The sequence below is a fragment of the Balaenoptera borealis genome (genome assembly GCF_965194805.1).
Source record: "Balaenoptera borealis genome assembly, chromosome: 5".
Lineage (NCBI taxonomy): Eukaryota > Metazoa > Chordata > Mammalia > Artiodactyla > Balaenopteridae > Balaenoptera > Balaenoptera borealis.
Genome location: NC_138862.1, coordinates 124,463,651 through 124,486,975, shown reverse-complemented (window position 1 = coordinate 124,486,975; position 23,325 = coordinate 124,463,651). Strand labels below are relative to the sequence as shown.

Here is a 23,325-nt window from a genome sequence, read left to right as displayed (position 1 = left end):
GGGTGGGCGAGACGCGGCCGGCCCGACCCCTCTTCTCCCAGGAGGGAGCCTCGAAACCCGGCCGGGAAACGCTGGCGCGGGGCTGGGAGCTCCGCGGACGTCGGAGAGCCGAGCTGCTACGGCGACCCGGCGCCCGCAGGTGCCGGGACGCCCGGGCCCGCGCCCTGGGGGAGGGGGTCCAGCCGCAGGGTCGGGCACGTTACGCCGCAGCGAGTGGCCCATCTGCGCGGCTGTGCTGGAAGGCGGGGGGCCGGGGACAGATGCACACCCAAGGGCTGGGGACGTGACGGGCGCCGGTCCAGCAGGCTCGGGAACTGCGCTAACAGCCGCATCTCCCCTCTCCCGGACTGCGACTTGGACCCCGGTCCTGACCCATCGGGAACCTGAGCATTTACTTGGTCGAACACCAGAGCCCCTGGCATTGAAGGGGACGTGCAAAGGCAGGGCCCTGCCCCCAGGGGCTTGCAATCTCAGCCTCCTACTTCGGCAGTAGTTAGGTCTCTTCTATTGGTACAACACGACCGCCCGCTGTTAGCCACTTCTTTGCAGGGTATATTATAAATCACCTGAGATTTTAGTCTGTCCGCGGTGCCACTTTATAACTCCTCTGCTATAGGTAAGTGACTAATTCCATTCTGGACTTTGGCCCAAACTGAATATCTCTTCTAAGGATCCATTATGGATGATACGTATTACGGTGCTTTATACATATTTTAAAGGTTAAAGAGTTTTCTCCTAATTATGAAGCTCAACTGCTAGGTCAGGTTCTCATGGTTAAAAAGCATAGGAGGATTAAGTCCGCCGTTTCAGAGAAACTTCTGGTGAGGTACTATCTCTGAGTGTAGTGTTTTTCCAACAAGAGTAGAGACCCATTAGGAGATTGTGAAATTAGTTTAGTGGGTTACTACCGGATTTTTTTGAAGATATAGAATATATAATGCAATATAAAAAATAATAGAATAGAATAGAAAATATCGGAGTGCATTGCACATAATAAGAGTAAGCATTGTTTTTTAGGCTTTGGGGTTTCAGTTTATATAACATGATTTTTAAAAACGGTGGGTCACTGTCAAAAAGTTTCTAAACCCTGACTAACAGGTTCATAACCCAGGATTTGGAATCAGTTGAACCTGCATTTAAGTCCCAGGTCTAACATAAACTAGCTCTGTGACCTTGAACAGATTCCGTGACCTTTCAGAGCCTCTTTACGTAGCTGTAAAAATGGGGGAATTTCTCCTGTGAGGACTATATGAAGTCGCATGTGTCAATCACTTTGCCCAGTGCTTTACTTACAGTAGGTGTTCAGTACACAGGCTAATTGCAATCACTTTTGTTGCTGATATATTCAGTCCTGGCACCCAGTTATGGGACACTGCTCTTTTTCTTCGTTTTAGATCTCGATGTGGTGGAGATGGAGGACTCAGAACCAAGGATTTCCAAGTGATTTCTTCCAAAGCACGAGAAACTAACTCTGTTAAGCCTGCTCTGTTCTAACTGAGGTAACTGAATTTGCATCTCTCCGTACTCTACATGAAATAGGAAATTTTTTTTCTGAGGGACTGAACCACTCCCAAGGAGCTTATGATTTGTTGCCAGCGATCCACCAGGTTTGGGGATTACAAAGTGACAGTGACATTTAGGCAAGCTGTTGTTAAGGAGACATGAAGGGGGAACTAAGGGCTTCTCATTCCAGTTCTGCCAGTGACTGTCGTGGGAGCTTCTGTAGGTCTCTTCTTCAGGCCGGAAGGACCCACCGACGTCACTGAGGCCCAGAGAGGTTAAATGACTTTTCAGAGAGACCCAGTGGGCTGGGTGGGGACAGGCCTGGAGCTCGCATCTCGATTGCTCAGTCATACAGTCAGCTTCTGGGCCTGCTGCAGGTGACCACTGTGCTAGGCGCTGAGGATACAAGCGTGAAGGGCCCGCCCCCGGGACACACACTGTTTGCACAGATGAGTATTGACAGCCCAGAACACCAAACTTCACCTTTGAGGCATAGAGAGGGCCCCAGATAGTGATAACAACAACTACCATTTATCAAGCACTTCTGTGTGTGAGTGCAAGGCAGTGTGTTAAGGGCTTTAAGTGCTGTGTTTTTACTCACTCCTCACAATACCCCTGTGAAATAAGGAAGAAGAGATGTGAAGGATTGAAATGTGAAAATGCAGGCAGGTCATAGAGTGCTTTGTATCTCAGACCACACTTAGGATGCACATTCGGTATGTAAAGCACAACGCTAGGACCATGAAGTTCAAGGGAAAGTGCTTGCCCTCTAGGAGCTTATAACCTTAACTCCAGAGAGGTGGAGTCAGGTGGGCAATGCCTGATATTAGCTCCTCTCCCCTTCACCTGCTTCCCCGGCAGTCAGTTGGAGCGGATCCAGAAGAGACCAGAGTAGTTGATACATCATAGTTCTGGCCCTTCAATGCAAGTTTTCATTTTATTCAAATTTGACATACATTTCCATCCACCTGTGAATACATACGCTTTCAATTTATAAACAATAGTAAAGGGCTTCTCTGAATTCATTTGTTTATTTGTTCATTCAACAAATGTTTATTGAGCTCCTACAAGGCACTTACTTGGGTATTCAAGACCAAACATATGACTATGTTTTTACAGTCAAGATAATGGTCATGCGCATTCTCTTAGCAAGGAATTATCGTTCAACTATTAGAATTTTTCTGTTAACGTGCTAGAGTATTGGCTGCAAGGATGTTGGAGATTAACCCATAAATAGGATTCCAACTGGATAAGTAGGAAAATCTTTTTTAAAATCTTCAGAAAGGAATTTCTTTTAATTTTTTGATTCTGCTGTTACTGTCACCTTTACATAGAGGCCTTTTCTTTGTCCACTTAACCTATCGGCAGAGGAGAAAGCAGTTTGGCAAGGGGGCTTTCTTTGACTTGAAATGCTCTCCTCTTTTAGCTTGTAGGCCACACAAGACACTGAATGTTCAGAAGTAAAGCAATTTAAGAGATACTTTAATTTACAAGGTACAGAGTTAGAGGTAGCTCCAATGATTGCATTAAGTAACAGAAATCAGATTGTAAGCCTTGAATGCTACTTGTAATAAACTTAAGCTCCAAATGGAACAAAGGAGATGTTGAGTATGAATGTGCTTTGCAAACTTCTAGGAATTCTATAAATGTTACAGCAAATATTTATCGAGTACCTACTATGAGATCGGAAGGAAAGGCAGGGCAGAAACGAGAGACAGGGAGACCAGTTAAGACAAGTACCACCGTCCACCAAGGAAAAGACAGGGTTGGGGGGAACTCAGGGAAGACCGGAAATGGGTGATAGCAGTGAAACAGGAAAGGAACAGACGCAAAGGGAAAAACTGACACAATCTGACATCTGATTTCCAATCTACTCAATTGGAAATCTGAGTAGAGAAGAAATAGCTAAAGTTGACATTGAGATTTCCAAAGCAGCGGTACCCATGAAGATACTTGGAAGGAGGTGAGGGGCTGAGTTTGAAGTGTTGAAGTATGATGTCCCCCAGACGATCAGGGACTTTGTACCCTGGAGGAAGGCCAGGGCTAGTTTGGGAGACACTGGGTTGTGAGAAAAAGTCGAGAGGTGAGAGAAGAGATTTTTCCGGTGGGAGACTATAGGGAGGCAAAGCTTGAGGGTGGAGCCTTATGAGAAAAGAAGGACCTAGGGAGGACCTAGAGAAAAGTCTGGCAAGAGAGTGAGGAAGAACAAGAGAAGAGGGCTCCAGAAGCCAGAAGAAGGGTGTTTCCCAGAGGAGGGAGCCTGGAGTGTTAGACGCAGGAGGAGGCGGGATGAGGCCCAGGAGGGCCATTGGTTTGACAAGCGGTAGATCACACATTTGTTGGTGTTTTCCTTTCCTTTGTTGGTGTTTTCCTTGCAGAATGAATATCAAGTGGTTTCATTTGCAAAAAATTTGTAGCTTGTGCAAATTAAGAGTCACTGTTAAATTTGATCCTTGCAAGCCCCAAAACACATTTCTGATTACTAAAATTCAGGCTGTTAAATGTGGTTTTAATGGTAGTCATCCACTTTATTCTGTTGTCAACAGATCGACCAAAGACGATCCGTTGATAGAAAGCTCTTTAAAAACTACATTTCTGTTGACGCAAAGGTTTCTAACAGTAATTAAATTTGTATTTTGCCTTTTACCATATGGCTGTTGTATGACATGAGACAGAGAGAGAGAGAGAGAGAGAGTGTGTGTGTGTGTGTGTGTGTGTGTGTGTGTGTGTGTGTGTGTGTGTGTTTTCATGGGCATATGAGCTTAGTACAATGGAATGAGAAGGCTGGGGTTAGATAAATCTAGTTTCACAACCTAGCTGGGCCATTTTCCAGGGTTGTGACTTCAGAAAAGTTACTCTCTAAGCCTAACTTTTTCCATCCATAACTCAAATAGGATTATTTTGAAGATTGAGTAATATATAATTTGGTCAGGATCTATACCGTAGTAGGCAATTAATAAATGCTGATTCCCTTCCCCTTACAACTTTTTTTAGGTATATATATTTTTGCATAATATTCATCTATACCCAAAGCCTTATCTTTATGATTTATTTTAGTGTGTTAGTTTTGTCATGGAAAGAACATACCTCCCACGATAGCTAACCTATCCTGTGAGAGTTCAAGTGACCAGCAATTTCGTACGGATAAGAATCCCCTTGGGGAATTTATTAAAATGTAGGTTCCCAGGTCCCTAGCACAGAGATTCGAATTCAGTAAATTTCAGGTGGGACCCCTGAGAATCTTCATTTTAAACAAGCACTGCTGTGATGAAGGTTAACAAATGCCAGTTTCTAGGAAGCAGAGGAAGGGTGTAAACCTGAGACTTGATAGGCTGATTTCAATTTCGTAGAGATATGCCTGTGCTCAGAATTCTTATATTTGTGTTATTCATGTTTACGGATTATATTTGCAATGAGATAAAAACACATGGATCCCAGATGTCAAGGAACGGTGGTCTTATCGCACCCCACTATCGCCATCCGCGGTATATCCGCGGCAGTACTGGGTGACATACAGCCCCCAAATCATCTTCTTTTCCCTGCAGAGTAAGTGGTGACACCCTGTCGCTATGCCCAGAGTTTGCAAAACCAGTGTAACTTTAAATGTTGTTACCAATAATATATTTAATGGCAGTAACAGTGCACAATCACGCCATTAAAATATTTTGATGCATTTGTCTATCTGACTCTGTGTCTTCTGGTTGATAAACATCTGTGTCATTATATATCCTTTGTTCTCCGCATCTTGGAATCATATAATTTTTAGTTCACGTTGTTCCCAACCTCATTTTATAGATGAGAGAATAATTTATCCTTTTTTCACCTCCTAGTCCCAGCTCTCTTCTTTGCTTATTCACAGGAAAGGATTGAGACATATATACATGCTTGATGTTAAGCTATGTATGGAGAATATAAAACATATTTGACTTGTGTATAGTAAATTGCGCTTTACGTTCCTTGTACGTAATTTACAAATCAGATGACTCAATGGGGATATGTTTATTAAAAAACTATACTGAGTCATTTTATAACTGTTGGCATTCCATTGATGGTTTGCTTCTTTTGGAGCAGGATGCCAATGTCCTGGAGCCTTGCCTAGAATCAGGGTTTCTCCGTCTATACCCATAGCCCTTGAGGAGAGAAGACAGAACTGAATTTCATGAAGTCCATTCTATACCTTATGTGCCTTATCTCAGCCATCTTATTACAATCTCCAAATAACCTGGTGTGGTAGAAATTGAGGCAAAGAGGTTCTGTAATGTGGCAGATGTTGTAGAGATGAGATTTTCACACCCTGGGCTCTTATCTGGCTCCAAAGTCCAGCCTCCTCTCTCCACACCCCGGGTAGTTTCCCCAGACACATACTGAGAGTATGAAATAGATCATTGTTCCTGATTGTGGCTTAGAGACCCTTGTCCCTGGTATTACAGTAACCTCAGAATTTTTGACAAGAAGCAAATGGACAAAGGTAACGTGCAAACTTGAGTTAGTTCAACAAATATGAACTGTGTGCCAGGTATCAGATCAGGACTCCACCCTCGTGGGCCCTCCCTATCTTTGTCACCTATTCTTATCTACCATCCAAGTGCTGCTGCAGGCTTTTCTTTTAGAGTGAAGACACCAATGGATTTCTGCACTGATAAGATCAAGATTTGTGTCTTGCTATAGCTATCCCTGTCCCTGTGTGGGGCTGAGTGTTCCCAGAGTGCGCTGTCACTTTGGAAGTTTAAAACAGTTCCTTAGGGGATTGCCCGGAGGTGCACAATAAGTGTTTGTTGATTACCCTCTGAGACCCTGAGGAAGTCTACAGGGGGTGAGGGAAGGAGCCCAGAGCCCTGCAGAGGGGGTCTGGGGAGAGGTCAAAAGACCACCGTGTACGAGACCGGTCTGGAGGCTTGGCAGTTCTTCCCGTGACCCACTGTGCAACTTTGGGAAAGAAAGGCATGTAACTTTGCTGGCTTGATTTCCTCAGCTGTAACTGGAGAAGGTTTGGCTCAATGATGGCAAAGGCCCCTAAGCAGAGGTGCTGAAGCGAGCATATGGTAACTCCATGTCTGAGGCATGCCAGGGGTCCCGGATTGCAGAGCTTCTTCCGACTGTCCTCGAAGGGATACTAGTACTGGCCAGACCTCAGGTTCTGCCTTTACCCCATACGCTTTTGAGGAAAGTGCATGAACTTAAGAGTGAGAGAGATTGTCTGCTTTGGAGGAAATAAGGATTTTTACTGGCTGGGAATCAATCAAAAGGTGACAAAATGGGAGGTAGGGAATCACGGTTTGAAATTTTATGGCTAGGAAGAGCCTTAGAAATAAACTAGCCCAACCTCTTCGCATTCCACATAAGGGAACGGAAGTGCAAGGAAGTCATAGGATTTGCTCAGGGTCACACCGCTAGTGGCAGACAGGGAACAGAAGCCAGTGTCCCTTGCCCGTCTGGTACGCTGTCTGCAGAAACAGGTAGGTCCTGTCCTAAGGCAGATTATCAGGAGAGCAGGAGGCGGCAGTCAGTAAGCAAAGCCTAAGGAGGCACCGGCACTCTACGACTATTCTGTTGGGGAGAGCAGCCTATCGTGCCTGCTGGGCTTCTCACAGACATTGCTAAAAGGACACTACAGTGCACACTTTCCGTCCCATCGAAGCCCTTGGATTCTTGTCAGCTAAGGTAATGAAGAACACTTCTTTTTGATCTGGGAGAGGCAGAAGGCTGTCTCCTGTTTTTTTGTTTTTTTGTTTTTTTAAAGAAATTCACGTTCTTTTATTTATTTATTTATGGCTGTGTTGGGTCTTCGTTTCTGTGCGAGGGCTTTCTCTAGTTGCGGCAAGTGGGGACCACTCTTCATCGCGGTGCGTGGGCCTCTCACCATCGCGGCCTCTCTTGTTGCGGAGCACAGGCTCCAGACGCGCAGGCTCAGTAATTGTGGCTCACGGGCCCAGTTGCTCCGTGGCATGTGGGATCCTCCCAGACCAGGGCTCGAACCCGTGTCCCCTGCATTGGCAGGCAGATTCTCAACCACTGCGCCACCAGGGAAGCCCTGTCTCCTGTTTTTTAAAGCATTTTCCCTCTCTCATTTAAATGAAAATCGCTGAGGTCTACCATAATGTAGTTTCGAGAGGAATGAAACATTTTCTCAGGGAGTATGAAGAGGAAGACCCAGCTCGCACACCCCATGTTGCTGGCCATGCCTATGTGCGTGTTCATCGCAGGGTGCCCTGTTGTCATGAGAAATCCAGTGGCTGTACAAATGCTACAGGGACATCCTGGGGTTATTTCAGTAACCCCTGAAGGCCGGCTCTGTGCCAGGTGAGAGAGATAGGAGCTGCCACTTCCTGCTTTGTGAGTTGGATGTTGTTTCTAGGTCCCGTTTTGTTTGTGTTAGTTTTCCTGTTCGTGTGTTAGAACAACTTCTGATTATTTGCAGGGTTGATTACCACTAGATAATAAGAGCAGCGATTCAGTAAAAACAAAGCTGAATTTATTATCTTACCAGGCAAGAGAGACTGGCGTTCAGAATCAGTCTCCCCAAACGTATAAGCATTTTTTCATGCAAGCATGGAGATTTCTGATTAGTTCTGATAGAATGCTGATTCGCTTCTAGACCAAAGTGAGGATTTTCTGTTTTCAAAACCTACTCGGCATTCTGGTCTGTCCCTGCATAGACCTATTTATTCTGGTCTTGTGGTCCTTGACCCGAACTCGGAGAGCAGGGGTGCCAAGGTCTCGGGTGGCCCTTGGTGCTCATGCGAGTGGCAGTAGCCAGTCACAGCTGCGTCCCGGGTGCCTGCTGCAGATTCCTCGTGTCGTGTGTTCTGCCCTTTCCTTTGCACTAATGCACGTTCCACCTTTGCTTTAAAACGGGAAGGGGTGGGAGGACCACTTTGAGGAAGCAGAAGGCACTGGGATACATGGAAAAAGTGATGACGTGGCAGTGAAATGAAGCCGCGAATGGGGTTTTACTCAGATGTTAGAGAACTGGCCTACCCCGGGTGCTGTGTTAAATCAGGTTAAAAAAAAAAACAAAAAAAAACCCTGACCTTTAAAGTTTTTCCTTTCAAGGTCTAGCAATTCTGGAGTTTCTTTAGCCCCTGTACCCTGCAAGTTGACTTTTTGCACAGAAAAAGAGTGAAATATTCTCTCAGAAATTACCTGGGAGAACGTTATTTTCTCTAAATGAATATGCACTACGAAGTGAGTTCTTACCTTGTTTTGTTGTTTATTTAATATTCTTAATATTCATCTTTGTTTTTTGACGTTTTTTTCAGGAAATCACTCAGGAGCTTTGTACCATGTTCGAATGATCTGTGTTAAGACTTTCTTTTCTATTTAATGATAGGCGTTTGCAATAAGATGATTTGCGCGTCTCTCTATTTTAGGAAATACTTTTCGAGGCCTTTAATTTTTTCTCTTTTATGAAGCTTAAACGGGAGTCTTACATCCAATCCTAGCAGCTACCTTCCATTAAAAATGACCTATTTTTCCCCCCATGAGGTTTCCTGACTCAGGGAGGAAAATAAAAGTCGGGTGATTAGTCATTGTGGCGTTCAGCAAACAAATACTTCGGAGGCCATGATTTATGTTGCTGGTCGGAAAAAGAGGTTATATCTGTCTCTAGACAATGACTCTTGTGAAAGGTAAGTGCCCTGTGTTCCCAGAAGGTCCCCAGAGTGCCCCTGTTTGTTGCGTTCAGGTTTCTAAAACCCGGTGGCCATTTTCTGTGAGTTTGAATCCCTGTGTTAACTCCTCCCCCTGTGGAGTCTATGAGCATTTGTTTTCTAAAATGAAAGCACAGGCAGAAACTCGAGCTGTTCTACAGAACAGCCTGTTCTTTAGATGTTTTTTTTTTTTTTTTTTTTTTAGATCAGTGTATCTAAAGCATAATTTTTCTAAACAGTCTATTGTGGGTTTTTATCTACAGTGGGTTTGGGTTTGTTTGGGGAATTTTACTTTTTTTTTAAATGCAGACAACATATTTATTGATGTAATTGCTCCCTGTTCGCCTCAGCCCCAGATAATTTCAGTCTGAAACAGGTGAGCAGGGAAACTATTTGGATATCTACTGCCAGAAACCTTCATTTAGTTTTAATCAAATTTCTTTGGGGGGTAAAATTGGCAAAAGCCAACTGGAACTTAGTTCCTTTCATACTCTTCCCTCCCCCGCCCCCCATCCCTGCCCAACAGTTTTCCCCAGTCAGTTTCTTTTGTCTAAACCGTCGTGCATCCATTTGTGTGTCTGGCCAGAGTTTTTGTGGCCTTTCCGCAGTACAGAAAAGCTTCTTTGCCTCTGGTTGTATGTCAAACTGGCCGGTGGGCTAGCTTGACACCCCTGCCAGTCACCTGCATCTCCTGAATCCTAGTTTGAGGTGACTTTCACAATCCCGTGCTGCCTCAGAGATCTGTGCTGTCATGCCTGGCCTCTTTCCAGAGATTGCGGTATTGCCAGCAGTGGCTTCAAACTGGAAAAAGGGGAGGTGGAAGAGAAATGATGGAAAACATGGGAGGAGGGATTGTGGAAAACAGAGGAGAAGGAAATGTGTGTGCAAGGAAAGTATGTACGTGGACTCAAGTAAATATCTGAGAGCCCAGGTCTATAAAAATGATCTCTGTGCATTGGCATTTTGTGTCTGGATCCAGGTGGGGAACCACTGTGAATGTGGGGCTGTCTGTTGATGGTGGGGAAGAGGCGTGGTAGAGCTGGGCAAGTGCACCGGCAGCTCGGGACTCCCCCTGGCAGTCCAGTGGTTAAGACTCCTTGCTTCCACTGCAGGGGGCGTGGGTTGGATCCCTGGTCTGGGAACTAAATCCTGCATGCCGCATGGCGTGGCCAACAAGGAAATAAAATAAAAAAATAAAGTATAGCTTTAAAAAAAAAAAAAAAAAAAGAGCGTTAGCAGCTCTTCTCCAGGAGGGTCCCCCCCAGCGTGACAGATGCTTAGACCGCTCTCCAGACCAACTGGGTCGGCTCTGCACCAGCCCCCTCAACGTCTCTAGAGCGGGGTTTGCTTCCTTGGCTTGACCGCCATTGTTCCATTGAATAGTTCTCTGAGATTCCCTGAGGACACTTGTGATCTTGCTGGATATGCTTTATTGTGTTGACCCCATTGTTTGACCTCCAGGCTCCATCTCTGTGATCTAGTTTCTCGAACCGTTGTTGTCTCTGTGACGCTGTGACGGAGCATGGTATCAATTCAGAATACTCTGACCCACTGAGCAGCTGTGCATTCTCAGCAGTTACTGCTTCCCTCGTTACATCACCTGCTTCTGCTGAATATGGAACCGAACGCTCTATTAAAATGGAGAGCTGGGTGCCTCTGAGAGTGTGAGTCTGATTGTGTGGAGGGCTGATTAGGAGTTATCATTCTCCTTCTCGAAGCTTGAGCACACTGTATCATTAAAATGATTTTAGGGAATTCCCTGGCGGTCCAGTGGTTAGGACTCAGTGCTTTTACTGCCAGGGCCCAGGTTCAATCCCTGGTCAGGGAACTAAGATCCTGCGAGCCGTGCGGCACAGCCAAAAAAATAAATAAAAATTTTAAACAAATTTGACTTTGAAGCAAAGTGGAGAGTTTGATACCTGCCCCTCTGTCCCCCAGGACTCAGTAGGAAATTTCCCACATGGGAATGAACAAACTGGAGGGATCCTGAAGAAATATTATGTGACCCAAATATATTCCGTGTTGAGGCTTCCCACCACCTCTTCTTCATTGAGATGGAGTACTTCGGTAGTTTTGAAAGCTTGAATACTGATATCTCACCATTTACATTTTAGGAGGGCTATGAATCACTGTATGGAGATTGATATGTTCCAGGCTTAAGTGATCTATCCTTATGTTATAGATTAGGGTCTAAAATTCAGATACATCCAGGGGCAGGAAGGTAATATGAATGTTCAGTGTGGGCTGGGTATAAGAAGATAGAATGGTTAGATCGTGGCAAACTGGAGGGCATTAAAACGTTTTAAAATACTGTGGGGCTGAATGAAACAGGTCTGCAGGCCGAATTCAGCTTCTGGACTGCTGCTCTGCACGGCAGTTACAGAGCTACACCATCTGACTCCATCCACCAGGCTGGGTTTCCTCAGTGGCAGCTTGCCCAGTCTTCCTGCAGAGCATTGGGCGTGGAGCTCTCCAAGACCCAGCCCAAGAAAAATTCATGGCTGTTGAACCTTCTCCATGTCACAGCAAATAAAGGAGCTACTCTGGATATGAAGCGTGTCCGTCTCATACAGGCAAAGTGATTTGCAGTAGCAGAACACACCTTGTATGTCGGAGGACACCTGGAGAGGCATCAGACAGAACAGCCTTGACTAAGCTGCCCAGCGCTCAGTGTGCCCATTTCAGGATGGAACAGGAAGGACCCACCAATGGAAGCCCCTCCTTACCCGGCCATGTCACTCCCAGGACAGCTGAATGGAGCCAAGCCTGCAGAGGCTAACCTGGATGGTATTGGGCCATGGGGTGACAGCAGAGGACAGCGGGCATATCTTGATATACCTGGTCTCTGATATTGACCTGCTTGGCCCAAGGTTGCTTTCTGAAATATCAGGCAGTTAGCAACTTCCTAACTCGTCCTAGGCTGGGACAGTGTGAGAATTGTCCTCTCTCTCCGTTGACACTCTGTTGACCTTCCGCACATCCTGGAATTTATAATGCCTTCCCTTTTTTCTAAACATCTTTTAATCACTCTCATTTTCGTCAGCTCTCTTGGTGCTAAGTGAGTCATAATGTCTGCAAAGCACTTACTTAGCACAGGGCCTGGCATGTAGAAAGTGCTCAGTAAATACCAGCTCTTATTGTCATTGGCATCGTCATCACCGCCATTATAACTCTTGTCATTTCCCCAGTGGATACGGAAACTTGGTTTCCTTAAACCTTAAACTTGGTTGTGTACCTCTGCCACCACCACCCTGACATAAAGGAAGACGGACCCCGCACACATAACCCACTGTGTCGGAAAATGCGCTTCACGTGATCCCCAGCTCACTCCTGCACGCTAATGTTTGGGGAGCACTGCTGTAGGCACCGTGGTGAAGCACAGAGACAGGCTTGCATAGAGATTGGTCCTTGTGGACTTGCTAACTAGGCGGGGTACTTTGGGACGGTCTCAGGGGTGGACGCTGGGGAGGGATGTGCCTTTTACATTATACGGTAGGGATGTATGATGGGGTGGTTTTGACCACACTAAGAATCTGATTCTGAAGGCTTCGGTCCCCTGGCTGTGACTTTAACCTCAACAAAGTACCTGATTCCTACCCCCCAACCCCATTGACCTTCTGGCCATGCAAACCCTGTTGCCAAGAAGGGAAATTCCTATGTTAGAGGACAGACAACCTTTGTGCATCAGGGAGCCGACACAAATAGTAAAAATGTAGAACTTAAAGGTAGAACATGTATCGGTGTAAAAATGAGGGGCAAGCCAGTCTCAGTGAAGATTTTGGGACCCTGGTAGGTGATGAGAAGGGAGGTGTAGCTGAATGTTTTTTTAATGTTGGTGACCGAGAGTATTGCCTGCTCCTAGGAAACATTTTGAAAAGTAGAAATAACCGATCCCATGCTGCCATGGTGGCTTATTGTTTGGACTGGAAGCTACCAAGGTGGTGAGGAGAAAATGGCCACAGGACCTTAGAGATGAAATCCTAGCTTCATATCAAATTCATTTAGTTTAGAAAGTGAATTAACTAAAAGCCTTTTCAGCCCCTCAAAGCTCTCGCCTGTATTTTGAGGGTAATGTGGTCTAGCATTTTGTTAATTCATGACTGTGGTGATTCTTTTTCCTTTCTGTACTGTACTTTCAGATGGCCTGAGGCACTGGACACTTAGTGGCCTGGGGTCCTTAGGGCTACATGAGACTCGGAAGTGGAACTGTATACTTAGCAGTTCCTGAAATGGCTCTCTCTTTTTTTCTTCCACCTCTTCCTGCCACTGTTGGGGAACTTAGCTTGGAGATCTGGCCCCCAGTCCCCTCTCCCATCCACCCAGATGAGTTATTGCTGTGGTGTCTGGTAGCCTCCTGGAAGATATGTCTAAATCCCCAAAGCTATGTCTAAATCCCCAAAGCTGTGAATGTGACCTTTTTTGGAAAAAAAGGTCTTTGCAGATGGAAATTTTTTAAGGCTCTTGAGATGAGTTCATCCTGGGTTATCAGGTGGGCCCTGAATCCAATGACAAGTGTCCTTATAAGAGATACACAGAAGAGGGACACATAAAGAGGATAGGGCCATGTGAAGATGAAGGTAGAGATTGGAGTTATGCAGTCGCAAGCCAAGGAACCCTGGAAACATCATAAGCTGGAAGAGTCAAGGAAAGACTCTCCCCCCTGGAGCCTTCAGAGAGAGCTCAGCCCTGCCAACACCTTGATTTTGGACCTCTGGCCTCCAGAACTGTGAGAGAATAAATTTCTGTTGTGTTAAGTCCCCAAGTTTGTGGTAGTTTGTTACGGCAGTGTTTGGAAACGGATACAGTGTCAAGCCTAGCATTGATTCGGAAGTGCCTGGGAACTTGTGAAAAATCAGTTCCTGGGGTCTTACCCTGTGGCTGTTCTGATGCAGTCAGTCTGGGGTGGCACCAAGAAACTGAATTTTTAGTAAGAGCCTCCAGGTGATTCTGATAGATCCATTTACCCTCTCAGTATTGGTAGTCCTCAAGTTCCTTCTTTTGCCCTATTTCCTTTTTAGCCGCTTTCCTTGGGCATTAGCCACGCTTGTGTGTGCAGCGACCTCCGATGTGTCAGTGCACGGCACCAATGAATCTCCACCCCAGCTTCCTTTCAGCATCACGGCCCGTCGTGGAGGCCGGTTGGTGGAGAGCGCCAGCTGCGTCTTCCGCGGGCTCCTCAGAGGGAGCACAGACTCGTTCTCCTCCTTCCAAACCAGCTCTTTGGTCCGGTTCCCTGCCTGTTAATAGCACATGCGGGCAACAGAACTGGTGTGTCAACCTTCATTCTCCCCTCTTTCTTTCTCCTCCAATGTCCAACTAGTTGATGCTTCCATCCAGATCGCTTTCACTTCTTTCTCTCCTTGTCATCCCCACCTGTCTCCTTACCTTCTTTCCAGATCCCCTCCAGACATCCTTCTCATCAGACTGTTCCCAGAATGACCTGTCTGCAAACGTGTCACATGATTCTTGCTTCAAATCTCGTAAATGACTCACCGTTGTCCAGGCTGCACGTTAGAATCACCTGGAGAGTTTTTTTTCTTTTTTCTTTTTAATCCCAATACCTAGCATCCACCCAAGACCAAACAAATCAGAATCTCGAGTTGGAGCCTGACTGTTGGTATGTTTTCAGGTTCCCATAGGTGATTCCAATATGCAGGTAAGGGTTGAGAACTACTGGGCTAGAGGATCGAGTCCAAAGTCGATGCTTTCTTCACGACTGGGTCCCTGCCAGTCTCTCGCTCTCCATCTCCCACCCGGCCCTGCCCACACCCCATGCCACAGACATCCCACCTCCTTGCCCTTCCCCAAATGCGTCATTCCATTTCCTGCTTCTTTGCCTTTGCTCGACCTTTCCCTAGAATAGAATGCCTTTTTCCCTCTTGGATTCCAAAATAATGCTCCATGTCTCTCAAGACTCGGTTCCACCTCACCCTCCCTGACTCACCTTCCGCAAACCCAACTTAAGGCTGCCTGCTCCAGACCCCTGGTCATGCTCACTAGAGCACTGCTGTCATCATGGAGGAGCTATTTGTCTGCATGTCTTGTCTCCTCCATCGGACTGTGGGCTCCAGGAGGCTGCTGAAAAGGGAAAGAAAGAAAGGATTAAAAAAGGCCGAGGGGACAAAATCATTCTTCTGTTTCTCTGAATCATTGTATCCACGCTGCCTTATGGTTCGTCAGGCACTTTTTAGCAAACAAAACTACTTGTTTTTTTTTTTTTTTTTAACTACTTGGTTTTAATGAATGTAATGCAGTTGTAGCAGTAGTGGTGGTGGTAGCAGTATGTAATTCCATTAAGTGAACACTTGCTAGCTGAGGTCTCTATAGTCATTGCCTCGTTTAACTATCATGATAATCATCTCAGGTATCATTCCCACTTTACCGAATGAATTAAACAAGATGCTGTGTGGTCAGGTCATGCAAAATGGCAGAGAATATGAAGTAGAACGTGTAGATGACCACTTGGTCAGCAGTATGTCTGGTATATCGACTGATCAGGAAAAACTGGTTTTATTGGTAAAAATAGCTAATGTGTAGTTTTTTGAGTGGCAAGTACACATTCGATGCTGAATTTGGCATAAAAAATACACAACCACTAAACATATCAATCATAAATGAGATGGTGGTTTATATTTACTAACATTTGGAATCACATAAATATAGTCTTCCTTTTAAGTGTGCTAGAAGGAATTTGTGACCCAGAGTCACAAGATCAGGGTTGAAAACCCAACCTTGCCAGTTACAAGCCATGTGGTGTTGGGATTTTGGCTTAACTTTTCTGAGCTTTAGCATCTTCATCTTTGAAATGGAAATATTATTTCACAGCCCACAGGGGTGTTATGAGAAAGGAGAGGAGATGGTGTGTATGGAAGTGATTTGTAAATGGTATAGGGCTAAACAGGACTAAGGCGAGGAGTTCTTGTCTTTGTGCTGCGTTTGGGTCCAGAAAGTTGGCGTTCGGGAACAGTCAGGACGGGGAAGGCGGTGTTTTTCTGGGTGAGCGGATATGGGCACTGGAACAGTTGCAGGCTGGCTGAATTCCCCAGTGCGGCAGGGTCTGAGGATGCTGGGATGGGAAAAAACAAGTGGCCCAGGCTAGTTAGGGAGAATGTGGAAGGAGAAGGATGGTTGGAAATTAGTCTTGCTGTGCTTATTGATACAATGGAGCTGAGAGAATGTAATGGTCAGGGTTTTGCGTTGGGTCACCTGTAACCAAGGACCAACCCAGGGACCACAGATCAGCTCCAGGGGCTTGATGTCTTGTTCTTTTACTCGTAGGTTATTCCCAGCAATTTCACCCCCAGCAACTCTGAGGTTTTCTGGGTCTCAGAGCAAAAGCTCACCTACCCTGAGGTCCTAGCGTCTCCATTCCAAACATATTAATGTATTAAGACACCAGAGTTTCTCTTCACAGGGTCAAGGTGACTTCGTGACTGTGTGGCTTCAACCTCCTTCCTCTTTAAAGAAGAAGCTGACGCTTTATCTTTTTTATTCTAATAGATTGAAGAATATTTTCTAAGTCATCATCAGTATAACACTTGTGATCTTGAATCACATTCTGCCACTCTCCAGAGGAGAACATAGGAAACAGCTTTTTTGTCACAGACATCACCACCCTAAACTTACCTGAAAGTTTCTGGAGCAGGAGTCAGCATATCATTTTTAAGGAATCAGTAGGTATATTTTAAGATGGAATTGTTCTAAAATATTCCCACAGATTAGAGGTAAGGGACCAAGTGAACACCATTAAATTTGACCAGAATGAGTGAGTTTTTGAGTATCAGTTAAAAAAATTCAGTCTTGGAAGTTGGGAAGCCAAAGAGGGAGAAGAACACGAGAACAGAAAGAAGAACTCCATGCCAAAAAAAAAAAATGCTGTATATTATAAATAAAATCAGTTATCGTGCACGTACTATTTGCTGTGCACTAGCACTGAATGGGTGTTCCTGTACCCATTGAATCCCCCCAGCACCCCAGGAGGTGTGTAGGATTTGCTCCATTTTATATGTGAAGAGACTGAGGCTTAGGGAGGTCAGGTACTTTCTGAAGTCCTGCTGTCAGTGAGCGGGTCCCAGCAGCTGCCAGTTGAGGAGTATGGTGCATTGTAAGGCGTGCGGAGCCAGAAGTGTAGAAACCTGTTTTGGTCACACCATGAGACCTTAGGCAAGTCATTCTACTTCTCCGTCCCTCCATTTTCTCATATCTAAGATGAGAGGGTTGGACTAAACAATCTAAAGTTCCTCATCTTATAAAACTCTCTTTGCTAGGGAATAGCAAAGGAATGGGAGATGCTTAGCCCAGGAAAGGGACATGCAAACCTTCCAAGGGCTGTCGCGTGGCAGAGTTTACAGTTGAGGGCCCCCCGTGAGGACTGCTCCCCTGAGGAGGAAATTCCCACGCTGGGTGGAGTGGTCCTCACCCCTGGTCTGCAGGATCTCTAGAAACCATCTGTGGCAAATTAAGAAGGAGTTAGAAGGCGCGCTCCACGAAGAAGCTTGCTCCCTTTGCTTTTTGTTATCTAAAACACCCAAGGTCTGTTTGTTTTGAAGGGAGGCTCCCTCATCTGCCATTTTTAGAAAGGTTTGGGGGACTAGATTCCCAGTTACTCAAGACCCAAGACCATCTCTTTGTGTGGACTCAGCACCGTCTTGTGGACATGGTACTGTGAACTGGGAATGGACTCTGGTCACCAAATGTAAAGGAACCTCAGGACACAATCCTGAAAGAGTTGCTGCCTGGGAAAGGCTCTGTCTAGGGATCATGTTTTGAGGACAGGCTGCCTGCTTTCAAAGGTAGGATCTGCCTTGGGGAGTTTACTTTTATGACTCTAACCCTATTATTATGCCCATGACACCTGGGAGAGCAGAGTGGACAGGCTCAGTGACACAGTGAGCCGGACCTTCCCAGAGTTGTGGTACTGTACGGCCAGGGTCCTGTTTCCGGGGCGGGGGACAGGGGGCATCAGTACAGAGGCCGCCTCAAGAGGGAGCCCCGAGCCGCTTCCCCTCTGGCCTCCTTCCCCCTGTATCCTGCATCCGGCCGCACCTCTCCTGGTCTAGGACTCTGCCCTGCCCCCTCTCCTTCTTGCTGGTATTGATTGCCACTCAGAGCATATAACTTACCTTATGGTGCTTCAAGGCCCCCTTCCCCAAGAGGTGAGGATGGAACAGATTGAAGGTGTGAAGGGAACAGAGCACTCGGGCTGAAAAATGCTTTGCCTTCCCCCACCCTGTCTCCTCATACTGGTGAGGCTAGCCACATCCATGTTCCTGCTATTTCTGTGTGGGAAGAAACTGAGTAATAATCTTATCCAGGGCTAAGATGACGGTCGAGGGCAGTCTTGCTCAGTGCCTTTACCAGACTGGAAAGAGCAACCTGTGGCCCTAGAGAGGCCACTCGAGGGTAGAAGCTCTCTCTGGATGTTCAGAACCCCAGCCTCTTCTTCTCTGCTTATCCTTCACAGTGGGATTGGTAAGGGGGTTGGGGGAATATGTGTAAAGGCATGCAGGGCTCCCCAAGATAATAGAGTCACTGATTTTGCATTTGTTCATACACAGTTATTGGCTCTATTGATATTATATTACATCGTGATGCATGTACCTGTTCTTTAAAAGTGAGTTATTTGTTCTTTCAATGACATTACCGTACCCCTATTAACATATGCTCCCAAGACCTTAGTATAGGAATGCTTAGTGAATTACCCCACAGTCCCTTATTTTGCTAAATATTTATTTTTGCACTTACCTTCCATAATTATGTTCTTCTAACTTCCCTTCTTTGGGCGTCAGCCTGGCCTGAGCCCCATAGCTCCTGACCGTCCAGCCTGCCCAGAGCTAAGTTGCTTGGGCTCCCTGGAAGACGGGGACACTCCAGGCCACTCATCTCGCCACTTCAGCCCCAGGGAAATACCCACTTACCCTGCTTCCAACACCCTTTCAACCAACAAGCGTTAAATTGGTTGCTATTATCATAATGAGGTGGGCCAGAGAAAAGGGTTGTAGGAATTGTTTTGTTTTCTGGAATTTTCATGGGAAATGATCAGGGCGAAAAAGAGCAATAGAATGAGATACTAGGTTTTATCTGGACTGTCTCTTCTAATCCTATTAAGAATTAAGTTGCACTATTATATCCATTTTATAGATTTAAAAAAAACAAGTCTTGAGATGCTAATTAACTTGTTCAAATTCATACAGCTACTAAGTGGCAGAGCTGGAGTTTGAACCCAGGGGTATGTAAGCAGGGGCCCTGCTCTACCCTCTGAGGATAAAGATATCTCTACAGGAGGAGAAAGGACGGCCCCCGGGAACAGGAAGGGGAAAGCTTGGAACAACTGACTACCTCTGACAGTTGTCAAAACTTTTAATCAGGGACTTCAGTGGAAGCTTGAACCAGAATCCAAAATCAGCACATAAATGTGCAAAACCCCAGACTGAACCCAAATTTAAAAAAATTTTTTTACTGAATAAGCCACAACCTAATGAATCCATTAAACTGAGGCATAAACTATAAAGACTTTTAAATCAAAATACTGAAACATCAAAATGTTCTCTAAAATAAATCATAACCAAACTGACATATTATTAGGTCCCTAGTTTAAAATAAGAGAGAGGAGGTCTCAAGACTTTATCCCCGCAAAACCTCCTTGGTGTGAGGGCAAAGGAGCAAATGTGGTCTGCCAGGAGTCTAAAGAGACAGGAGAGGTGATGAAGCAGAACACAGGGGAGGCTTTCTTTTTTTTTTTTTTTTTTTTTAAATTTATTTATGTCTGCATTGGGGCTTTGTTGCTGAGCGCGGGCTTTCTCTAGTTGTGGCGAGTGGGGGCTACTCTTCATTGTGGTGCGTGAGCTTCTCATTGCTGTGGCTTCTCTTGTTGCAGAGCATGGGCTCTAGGCACGTGGGCTTCAGGAGTTGTGGCTCCCGGGCTCTAGAGCGCAGGCTCAGCAGTTGTGGCACACGGGCCTAGTTGCTCCACGGCATGTGGGATCTTCCCGGACCAGGGCTCGAACCCGTGTTCCCTGCATTGGCAGGCGGATTCTTAACCACTGTGCCACCAGGGAAGCCCCAGGGGAGGCTTTCTTATGAAATAAAAGAATATCGCCATCTAAAATAGGAACGTGACCCCATAAACGGCCAGCACCTGGCCGTGTTTACATAGCCAAATTTGAGTGACCTTCTGACTTAAAAGGACAAGTGCACAGACTGGAAATGTATAGATGATTTAAGTATTTGTCTTAAACATTATTTTAGTTTCCTTTCTATCAAGCTTTTTACTGGAATTGCTAATAAATTGCAAATAGCCAACATGAATAATTTTTACTTAAAATTTTAATGCCTTCTTCCATAGGCTTAGAAGAAATGCTAACAAATGATGCAACTAAAAAAAGAAAATCATTTCAATGATACTGGTAACTAAATGCCCACCTATGAGCTAAGGCTCAGATGTAATAACTGCTCTCTGCATTAAAGAAGAATGATTAGTTAATGAGCCCCTCTGGGGTATTAAACACTGGGGTGGGGACTGGGGAACCCTGGGCGCACAGTGAAATAGAATACTTGTCCCTGCCGTTGAGGAATTTCACATTCCCTAGATTTGGGGCCTGGGGGCCAAGACTTGGTAATACTTGCTCCTGCTGACATTTACCACTAATAATAATTAATTGGTAATAGTAATACTCATAATAGCGAATGTTTATTAAGCTTGATTTCGTGTCAGACATTAAGCCAAGCACTTTATAGGTATTATCATTTAATCCTCACATTAACCTGGTAGATTCTATTATTAGCTCCATTTTGCAGATGAAGAAGCTGAAGTGCAGAGTTTAAGAAACTTGCCCAAGGTCACAGCCAGAATGTGACGAGAGCCACTTGACACCAGAGTTCAGGCTCTTAGCCATGGTGCCAGACTGGACATTGGCTGCCTTGTCCCAGATTATCCTTTGGGAGAGCCCTGTTTCAGGAGTGGACTAATACAGTACTCTGGGGTCCCTCAGCTCTCTTAGTTCAGTAGCTTTAATCTCCCCCCTCCGCCCCTTCTGTGCCCACTTCTCGTGGTAGCCCCTGTGTTACACTCAATAACTGGTGGGTGGTAAGGCATTCGATAAATATTACCTTGAAATGGAAGTGGATCAAAATGATAATATTTATGAGTGCCAGCTATTGCTTTGAAGTTTACTTTTCTTGAGAAAATAAAAGTAGAAATTTATGGAAAATTCTGAATTTCCCTGAAGTGTTCACCCCAGGGCCATCTGGTGGTCCATATGGAGTCTTTGTGCATATCAGGGAAATGGCTTCTCCTGGCAGGGGGATGCAGCCCTCACCAGGGTACATGCCTGGCCGAGCAGAGTGCATACTGGCTCTCAGCCCCGCCCTTTACCCTCACAATGTACCGCAGGACATGACCTGTCCCCCTGCACATGGCAGCCCTGCTCAAGTCCAGGCTACCGATTGCCAGAGCGCTCACACACTGGTAGGTAGGCTGGGGTCATGAGCATAGGAGCCTTTGACACCAAGAAAGAGCTGGAAAAGCTAAGTGCTTTCTTTCTTGGTGCTCCTGAATCTGCAGTGAGGAGTGTGGTTTTGGGGTCACCCTGCCCGGATTTTAATCCCAGCTCTACCACTCACTGGCTAAATAACCTTGGTCGAGTTGCACGGTCTCTCTGAGTCTCCGTTTTCTCATCTGCAGAATAAGGTTGCTGTGAGGTTTCTTCGGGATGGCGTGTACGGAGTGTGTAGAACAGTACCGGGCACAGGGATGCGCTCGTCTGGTGTTGCGGGCATGGCACGTGGCTGGCATATTTAGGTGAACTTCCTCCTTCACAGAATGCGTCGAGTTGGGGATGTTGGCGCATTTGTGGCGGGTTGTCGATGTCACTTTAAAGCAGTCCTCAGGAAGGCTGCCCAGAGGGGCTCCAACACGAGCAGGGGACACAGTGACCTGATTCTTCAAAGTGTAATTAGAAGTCGTGGACCAGCTCGTGAGCATAACATACCTGGGTAATTTTCAGCAGGATGCAACAAGCCTGCCTGCCCAGACCCTGTTCCCGAAACTGATTCAGTGTCAACAGTGTCACCTGGCGCATATTCTTCTTGAGGTTCCACAGGTGAGCCTGAGGTGCGGCTCCGCTGAGACCCACCATTATAAGCTCACATTACAATGCCTTTTCCATCTTACTGTTGGTTGCCTGATGGGGGAAGAGGGCTTGTGTATGCCTTTGGAGTGGGTCACAGACCGGTGTACCAGGAAGCACAAGCATCCACAGTTTGGGGACCCAGAAGCAGGCCACAAGCCCAGCTGTGCTTCACTTAGCCCAGAACCTTCTCCAGATCAGCTTCTCACGAGAGGAGGCTGAGTGAGGGAAACACTGGAAGGAACTGAAAAGTGGTTACAGAGAGTGGACACCTCTGGGAGTGCTTGAAGGGAGGACAGATACAGAAGCAGGGTCCTTACAAACACCCAACCCCAGGGCCTTATGCTATACCCACATGTTGACAATTTTAAATTTTTAGTATTTAAAAAAACAGTTAACTTTTTTAAAGTTTGTTGCTAATTCAGTCCAAGCACTCAGTAGACAAAAGGCCAAATCCCTGGAGCTTAAAGGCGAAAGAACAAAATTCAACTGAGTACATTTTAAAGATCTTACTGGCTTTATTTAGTGATTCATGAGTCAGGCAGCATGCAGTCTAGCAGATAGAATGGAGCTGCAAAGAGCTATACAAGGTGACAGATTTTATTGGAAGAAGGGAACAGAACAAGGAAATTATACTAGGCAAAAAGGTGGGTTGATTATTGCAAGGTTCCTTTCCTTATAGGGGATGACGGGGGTTGTCAGGCAGATTACCTAACTCGTGCCGATCAGTCTATTCCTGATTTAAGCTGATACCTAGTTTAGGATTGTTTTGCAGGAAGAGCCAAAACTTTAAGTTAAGTTTCCGTTTGGTGACATGGGGCTTAGCATAAGCAACTCCATTTTGGGCCTGTTGTTTTGTCTTTAACAGAACAAAGCATATCATTAGAGCTTAAAGGAGTGTTCTTTTCCTGTCTTAGAGCCAAAGCAATAATAGTAAGCAATTGCAGTGTTTCAAAGCTGTGTTTCATTGTTTTAACTTGTGTGAGCAGTAAATACTTTGTAGCAGTGGATGGCCCTGGCTTGTCTTATCCAGCTCAGCTTCAGGC

General features: G+C 45.7%; 1 protein-coding gene across 8 annotated transcripts in view; it reads left to right on the top strand.

Annotated features, from left to right (window-relative positions):
* ZBTB38 (zinc finger and BTB domain containing 38) overlaps positions 1-23,325 on the top strand; it is a 117,184-nt gene that overhangs the window by 73,378 nt on the left and 20,481 nt on the right. For 6 of the 8 annotated variants that reach the window (XM_082392360.1, XM_082392368.1, XM_082392364.1 and 3 more), the window contains one exon: positions 1,395-1,499. The gene's annotated coding sequence lies outside the window, so the exon portion shown is untranslated. Of the gene's footprint in view, positions 617-1,394; positions 1,500-7,581; positions 9,132-23,325 lie in introns of those variants that run through there. The other 2 variants (XM_082392365.1, XM_082392367.1) reach the window with 2 other exon arrangements.